The sequence below is a fragment of the Engystomops pustulosus genome, chromosome 2 (genome assembly GCF_040894005.1).
Source record: "Engystomops pustulosus chromosome 2, aEngPut4.maternal, whole genome shotgun sequence".
Lineage (NCBI taxonomy): Eukaryota > Metazoa > Chordata > Amphibia > Anura > Leptodactylidae > Engystomops > Engystomops pustulosus.
Window position 1 is genome coordinate 111,434,894 of NC_092412.1, and position 9,415 is coordinate 111,444,308.

Sequence of the window (9,415 nt, forward strand, 5' to 3'; positions counted from 1 at the left end):
CAAGTTCTTTTTAATGGATTTCTATGACACTGATGGATAATACATGAGGTCTTACATACGGTTAATCTGAACTGATCAAAAGAAGAATTTCTCCTATAGCATATGTATTCTATAAATTCTATGACATTTAATGGGATATTTTAATGGGATATTTTAATGGGATATTTTGGATAAGAGTGATAGAGTGGCATGTGGTAGGAGGATGGACTTTAAGCAATTAAAAAATAGATATAGACAAGAAGGAACCTTAACCATTACTGCATCTTGTAGTGTTCAGGAGCTCAGTCAGTTTCTTGTAAAGCAGATTATGAAAAGCACGTTGAAATAGATTAGAGGACCTGGAGGTAGCAGGGAAACATTTTAAGCATATTACACATTAGAGACTAAGATGCAAAAAGACGGATGACCCATAATTGAACCGCCACCTGCCAGTCATTACATTATTATAATCTCCTGGTACAGAAGCTATATTTGGCTATGCCCTTTCCTTTACTAATGTGCCACCATCAGTTTATCAGGTATGATTATAACTTTTTGTTTTGCATGAAATGTAACTACAAGGGAAGGAATACAGAAGAAAGCACTAGCTCACACTGAGAGATACACTACATAGAGATACCAAAATACATTCATTAAGTTGTTTCTTAGTTCTATTTCTTGTGTTGTTTTGGTACCTCATATGAAAAGACTTAGGTGAATAGTACGGCTACGGTTTGCAGTGAGATGAGGTGCTATGTTTCCCTTCTTTATCTGAATTTTTGCATGTTTGTTGCAGAGTCTGCCCACAGGAGATCATAAAGGTCCTTTAAAGACATTAATATTTTACTATTGCTGTAATTTTTTAAAAGATTGTGGGGCACATTTAGAAGCAAAGTCTTCCATTTGTATCCAACTTGCATTAACTTTATTTTAAAACGGGTGGATAGCTCCGTCCTCCGTATTACAGGTCTAAAGCTACACCTTTAACCTTACCATGTCAATTTTGTGAACCCATATAGTATAGTACCCCTATTATTGGCAATCACTGTACATTTCTCCATTGGATTCCTCCTCCCTGGACAGTAAACCAACGCAGTATCATTTCTCATAATTTTGTCACTCTATATAATGCTAAGATTGGGTCCTTCTGTTCTTTGGAAGCAACATGCCAATGTGTTGTGTGCGACCTGCTTGAGCCTTGCAGTGACTTACTGTAGATTGGTACGCACAACAGTTCATAGGGATGAGCAATAGGTAATGTAAACCATGCTCACTACTCACCCCATTACTAATGGGAACACTTACTGGTCAAACTGCAATAAAATTGTGCCCCTAGTCATAGCTGGTGCCACTGGAGGTCGCCCACTTTCACCTTCTATTGCCCCAATCCTGGATGTGCCCAAAGATTGCTATTCTGCATTAAATGACACATGAAAGGTAGAGGCACACAAGCCCTGAACATTGACTGTATATTTCCTGCCTTTGTATTACTGATTTACAGAACATATCCCTTCTGTTATCCTTTTAGTATTCTTTTTGTTGAAATGCATTGTGTCTTAGAGATTAGTATTTGCCATCAGGTGGATAATTGAATTTACCCTAATTGGCGTCAAACCTATATATAGTCAAATTATGTGCAAGGAGCAATCCTCCTAAGTGTAAGAATGCAAAGTACATGTGTCAGGAAAGTCTGATCAAAGCATTAGTTAATAGGATAGACTTCTCTCTAGACATAATAAGGGGTTTTTAATTTATTGCTAATAGTAATAGGAAATGTACAGTCTGCTTAAGACCAAAGGAAGTATTTACCTATTACTGAGGAACTAAAAGTGCCATTTAAAATATGAATTCATTATATTAAAATTACTCTTTATAAGTAAGACTTATTGAACACTATAACTCACTTTCTATTTTACTCATCTTACTCCATATGTACTGCTGTTCTTCCAACTTTTTGTCATTTTTGACAAGTTGACAGGTTGTCTCAGACCTAGAGGAAATTACATTTGGAATTTCATTTATCAGATTGCAATTATGTATATGTCAAAAAAACCTTGAATACAGTGTTATCTGATTATAGGGACTTCCATATTATACTTTCTCTGGTAAACATCCGTTTTCCTGCATCACGTCAGGGGGTGACTCTGCTCTCCAAATCACACCCATGTGTCACTCGTTGGAGAGGCCCTCACACCCGTTCTACCAGTGAAATGGTGTTCATGGAAGAGCACGGATACAGAATGGATGTACCGTCCCCTGACACACTGGAAATGCTGCAGGACAGGGGACATCTCAGAATTTCCCAAGTTCGCCTTCTAGTGGGTCACGTGATCCGTGGCTCCTATTATGGGATTGTACTTAACCCTGTTAAACTTTCTTATTTGTGGCCAACCCATTAAGCCTGCATTGCATACATACATGATCACATGTTATAGACTATATAGCAATAAAAGAGACAAAAGAATAAAACAGAGGGCGGCGCCTCAGATAATTATTTCAGGAAAATTAAAATGTAAAGAACAGTCCCCAATGGGGTGCTCACCATTAGACAACTTGGCTGCTGTGCATGTAACCCTTTGAAGGGTGGAAGTTTCGGGGTACACCCAAATCCGGATTTGGATCTACCCCGAATGTTATAGACTACACCTAGAAAAATGCCCCAGTATACTGAATAAAGTTAAATGCGAGTATGTTCACTTTAGCAACCTCTAATAAAAAAAAATCAATGACATCCAAAAGTAGTATAAAATCTATAATTCGTAGTATAAAAACTTAAATAAAGTATGATGGTTTTCACATGTTATAGACATCAGATATTTGATAACTATTGATACTGGATAAACAAATCCACTAAAATATAAGTGAGGCTTTAAAATTAAGATAGAAACAAACAACTGAGGCTTCTTAGGGAAGCAATTATATTAATGTGACACTTTATGTGTTATCTCATGGGCTTAGTACTTTTGTGCACCGATTTTCACATTAAGCCACGCTCTGTTAGGTTGCCATTATTTCACGGATATTTTTGTCTCTATAACATAGTCTTTTATGCATGATGCATGATGATGGTGACCAGAAAGAGCACAAGAAGAGCTTGTTTAAGAAATAAGCAACACATAGGGTACAATATAACAATGGGTTCTACATAGATGAAGAAAGAGTCATGGTAATGTTGGGGATCATCTGAAATGACAACCACACTAAAGACTACAGGATCACAGAGACTAAATTGACATTTACCAGTGGCATAGAAGGTTACATAACAATGGGAGAACAGCAAGAGTCATGTTTACTTCATCAATCTTGATTAGAATTTTTTTGGAGCAAATGTACCTATTCCTGCAATAAGTATGAGATGGGAGGACCTGAAACCCAAAATTTTATACTTTTCGTTGGGACAGTTTTGAAGGAGACGTGACAACCTCTCATATGTCCGTCACTTGTCACCTTACAATAATTTTTGTGAAATCAAAGGAATATGGAGGAATGAGATTTTATTTAATCTTTTTTTCTTGCCAATGAAATGTGGATGCTGCAAACACATACACAACTGCATAGTGCATAATGTGAACCATGCTTAGAATACTGACTAATAATAATGCTAAATCGTGGAATTTAAACAGTGACCAACACCACTGAGATGAACATATGTTTTTCAATTAATAATACCAGAAGTAGAGCCTCAGCTACTATGAAAAATGGCGTTAGCTTTGATGTTTTTATTGACAGGATGGAAATGGAGTTGGAAATCAAATCTTGTTAAGAATATCTGAATTAATTCATGCTCTAAGTGAGTACTGTACTTGTATCCTGTAAAGGGGCAACTTCCAGGGGTGGGGGCGTACTGGGACTCCAATCATAGACCTGCCCAAGAGAGGGTGCCCAGTATTCCCTCCTAGCTTTGCAGCACCGGCTCTCTCTCCTCACAGGCTGCCTGCACTGCCATAATTTTGCATGCATATAATAAACTAACTTTATATTATGTATGTAAAGTGTTGGGTTGGAAGTGCAGGCTTCTTTTACTCTGCAGACCAATGTCCTGGTGCAGAGCTCCTCTCTATGTAGCATCCTGCAACCTACATTAGCTAGATCTCCTAACAGGACACCAAAACCCCGGAGACACAGAAGGCCACATCCCTACAACATAGCCCTGGGCAAGTCAGCGTGGTGGACTGCTTGTAAAGAAGATGAGGTAAGATGGGCCTTTTCTGTAGTGAGTGGCAAAGAGAGGATTGTGTGTGGGAAGAATGTAATTTTGTGCAGTCAGTGGGGGAGGGGGGATGTGCTTGTTGTCAGCGGGGTTGGTAAAATGTGTGTATTATAAGCAGGGGGATGTATTGTGAATAGAGGAATGTGTATGTGTTTCAGTGAGGATGGAGGACTGAGTGTTTCAGGGAGCATGTGTGTTATGAGTGGGGAGGGGAGGCTTGTGTGCTGTCAGTAGGGGAGGGGGAGTATGTCTGCTAGTGGAAGAAGAGGGTTGTGTCTGCTGTATGTGATAGAGAGGGGAGTGTGTGTTGTGAGTGCAGGAAAGGGGAATGTTTGTTGTCAGTGAGATAAGGGGAGGTGTGTATTGTCAGTGGGGGAGGTTGAAATGTGAGGGGGAGGAAGCAAGTATATTGTGAGTGGAGGGCTGTGTGTTATGAATGAGAGAGGTGAAGCTGGTGTAGTGTGAGTAGGGAAAAGGGGGAGTGTGTATGCTGTATTTTGGGATAGGTGTGTTTGGTCAGTCGGGGAGTGGAGTGTTTGTGCTTTGAGGCGTGAATGGGGGAATTTGTGTGCTGTGAGAGGGTGCAGTGTGTGTTCTGTGAGAGGGAGGAGTGTATGTGCTGTTAGTAGGGGCCCCTCTAAATATATGGGCTTCTGTAAAAGAACTGTTATATTGAGTAGGGCATGGCCCATATCATTATTTGCTACCCTATGAGTACAATTACTATATTGATAGACCTAACAATGTGGGTGTGTACAAAGACACAAAGGATTATATAAAAAGGCCAACACACTCAAATATAGAGCTGAGAACAATTGAGAAAAGAGCAAGTGTGTATAGGCAACAAAATCAAAAAACTTGATTACAATATGCAAAATACAAGAAAGTCCCACATAAATGCTTTTAAAACCACTTAAAAAGTGTACAAGTACACATATTTACAAAAAACAGAGTGGATCCGAGCCAATAACAAGGACCCACTCACAGCCACAGGTGCGTGCACAGCACAGCAGTATAAACAATTACCTCACACAAGATGTACACAGCAGTTCAGATGTATGTGCCTAAATGGAATCCTATAGGGTATGTTACTGCAAAGCCTCCAAAGTGAACAACAACATAATGACATAAGAATACCAAGGTAAGTATAAATAGAACTAGGTCACATGGATGCAAGAAATAGGAAGTCCAAAAAATCTGACATAGGACAAAACCAAAGGCACATTGAATATACAATTCAAACTAAAGTAAATGGAGGAAATGCTAAATGATGAACCTGTGGCTGAAGGCACCCCACGCGTTACGTCGCCTAATTGCGACTTCCTCAGGGGTCGCAATTATTGCGAGGAAGTAACTCGTAACTGCTCGTTGCTCGGACGAGTATTTCGCCCGCTCGAGAAAATGGCAGCTCCCGCCGTTTTGCTTTTTGGCGGCCAGAAACAGAGCCAATCACAAGCCAGGAGACTCTGCACTCCACCCAGCATGACGTGGTACCCTTACACGTAGATAGCAGTGGTTGGCTGGCCAGATCAGGTGACCCTGGGATAGACTAGCCGCTGCCCGCGCTGCTCGGATCATTCTCTGTCTGGATGCCGCTAGGGAGAGAGCTGCTGCTGCTCAGGGAAAGCGTTAGGGTGTTCTATTAGCTTACTGTTAGGCAGGAGTGATTCTAAAAGAACCCAACAGCCCTTCTTAGGGCTACAATAACGTTATAATTTTTTTTTTTTTTTATTTGCAGCTACAACGACTTGCTACCGTTGTGTTTAGCTCTTAGTGACACACATATCCACCTCAAACACCAAAGTGGGAAAATTTATTAGGGGTTTGAGTAGAATTAGGCACAGTCTGCCAGTTTCTTTTTATTTTACGTTTATTTTTTTCATAACTCAGCGTCATCTCATCTGGCATAGTAGTGTGCTGTAATACTTGGCTAGAAAATAGCCATAGGAGAATACAAACGTCTTAATTACGCCTACAGTAGCGTTATATATATTTGATTTCTGGTTGATCTGCTGGTGGCTGTACTTGCTGCAGTGCATCTACTATCAAATTGGGAGCAATTTGGAGTCAGACTTGCGACCACTGTGTTTTAGTGACGCACATATCCATCGCAAAGACCGAAGTGGGAAAATTTATTAGGGCCCGGGGTTGTATTTCAATTAGGCACAGTCTGCCAGTTTCTTTTTATTTTACGTTTATTTTTTTCATAACTCAGCGTCATCTCATCTGGCATAGTAGTGTGCTGTAATACTTGGCTAGAAAATAGCCATAGGAGAATACAAACGTCTTAATTACGCCTACAGTAGCGTTATATATATTTGATTTCTGGTTGATCTGCTGGTGGCTGTACTTGCTGCAGTGCATCTACTATCAAATTGGGAGCAATTTGGAGTCAGACTTGCGACCACTGTGTTTTAGTGACGCACATATCCATCGCAAAGACCGAAGTGGGAAAATTTATTAGGGCCCGGGGTTGTATTTCAATTAGGCACAGTCTGCCAGTTTCTTTTTATTTTACGTTTATTTTTTTCATAACTCAGCGTCATCTCATCTGGCATAGTAGTGTGCTGTAATACTTGGCTAGAAAATAGCCATAGGAGAATACAAACGTCTTAATTACGCCTACAGTAGCGTTATATATATTTGATTTCTGGTTGATCTGCTGGTGGCTGTACTTGCTGCAGTGCATCTACTATCAAATTGGGAGCAATTTGGAGTCAGACTTGCGACCACTGTGTTTTAGTGACGCACATATCCATCGCAAAGACCGAAGTGGGAAAATTTATTAGGGCCCGGGGTTGTATTTCAATTAGGCACAGTCTGCCAGTTTCTTTTTATTTTACGTTTATTTTTTTCATAACTCAGCGTCATCTCATCTGGCATAGTAGTGTGCTGTAATACTTGGCTAGAAAATAGCCATAGGAGAATACAAACGTCTTAATTACGCCTACAGTAGCGTTATATATATTTGATTTCTGGTTGATCTGCTGGTGGCTGTACTTGCTGCAGTGCATCTACTATCAAATTGGGAGCAATTTGGAGTCAGACTTGCGACCACTGTGTTTTAGTGACGCACATATCCATCGCAAAGACCGAAGTGGGAAAATTTATTAGGGCCCGGGGTTGTATTTCAATTAGGCACAGTCTGCCAGTTTCTTTTTATTTTACGTTTATTTTTTTCATAACTCAGCGTCATCTCATCTGGCATAGTAGTGTGCTGTAATACTTGGCTAGAAAATAGCCATAGGAGAATACAAACGTCTTAATTACGCCTACAGTAGCGTTATATATATTTGATTTCTGGTTGATCTGCTGGTGGCTGTACTTGCTGCAGTGCATCTACTATCAAATTGCGAGCAATTTGGAGTCAGACTTGCGACCACTGTGTTTTAGTGACGCACATATCCATCGCAAAGACCGAAGTGGGAAAATTTATTAGGGCCCGGGGTTGTATTTCAATTAGGCACAGTCTGCCAGTTTCTTTTTATTTTACGTTTATTTTTTTCATAACTCAGCGTCATCTCATCTGGCATAGTAGTGTGCTGTAATACTTGGCTAGAAAATAGCCATAGGAGAATACAAACGTCTTAATTACGCCTACAGTAGCGTTATATATATTTGATTTCTGGTTGATCTGCTGGTGGCTGTACTTGCTGCAGTGCATCTACTATCAAATTGGGAGCAATTTGGAGTCAGACTTGCGACCACTGTGTTTTAGTGACGCACATATCCATCGCAAAGACCGAAGTGGGAAAATTTATTAGGGCCCGGGGTTGTATTTCAACTAGGCACAGTCTGCCATTTCCTTTTTTATTTTACGTTTATTTTTTTCATAACTCAGCGTCATCTCATCTGGCATAGTAGTGTGCTGTAATACTTGGCTAGAAAATAGCCATAGCAATAGGATAGCATCGTTTGGTTTTAAAAACTAAAAAACACAAAAAAAAAACAAAAAAAAAAAAAAAAAGTTAAAAAAAAAATACAAGTTATAACTCTCATTTTCAAAATGTTTAACCCGAGGGCTAGGGGTAGAGGACGAGGGCGGGGACGTGGGCGTCCAACTACTGCAGGGGTCAGAGGCCGTGATCCTGGGCGGGGTGAGACACCACCTGCTTATGAGGGAGCAGGGGAACGCCGCAGAGCTACACTCCCTAGGTTCATGTCTGAAGTTACTGGGAATCGTGGTAGAGCACTGTTGAGGCCAGAACAGTGCGAACAGGTGATGTCGTGGATTGCCGACAATGCTTCGAGCAATTTGTCCACCAGTCAGTCTTCCACGCAGTCCACCCATGTCACCGAAATCGGCACTCCTCCAGCTCCTGCACCTCAGCGTCCTCCCCCCCAGTCTGCCCCCTCCCAGCAAAATTTGCCATTTGAACCGGCATACTCTGAGGAACTGTTTTCTGGACCCTTCCCACAGTCACAAACCACTTGTCCGGTTGCTGATGAGCAATTTTCCGATGCCCAGGTTTTCCACCAGTCGCAGTCTGTGGGTGATGATGACCTTGTTGACGTAGTGGAAGAAGTGTGTAAAGAGGTGTCCGACGATGAGGAGACACGGTTGTCAGACAGTGGGGAAGTTGTTGTCAGGGCAGGAAGTCCGAGGGGGGAGCAGACTGAGGGATCGGAGGATGATGAGGTGACAGACCCAAGCTGGGTTGAGAGGCCGGGTGAACACAGTGCTTCTGAGACGGAGGAGAGTCCTCGACCAGAACAGGTTGGAAGAGGCAGTGGTGGGGCCAGACGGAGAGGCAGGGCCAGAGCTGGTGCATCAGCGCCAAATGTGTCAACTAGTGAAGCTCCCGTGGCGAGGGCTCCTGCGGCGAGGGCTAGATTTTCAGAAGTCTGGAGGTTCTTTAAGGAAACACCGGATGACCGACGGACTGTGGTGTGCTACATTTGCCAAACCAGGATCAGCAGGGGTTCCACCACTACTAGCTTAACTACCACCAGTATGCGCAGGCATATGAATGCTAAACACCCCACTCAGTGGCAACAAGCGCGTTCACCTCCGGCCGTGCACACCACTGCTCCTTCCCCTGTGTCAGCTGATAGTCAGCCCCCTGCCCAGGACCCTGCCACAAAAACCCCATCGTCACCTCCACGATCCTCCACAGCATCCACCAGCGTTCAGCTCTCCATACCCCAGACGCTGGAGCGGAAACGCAAATATAGTGCAACCCACCCGCACGCCCAAGCCCTTAATGTGCACATCTCCAGATTGCT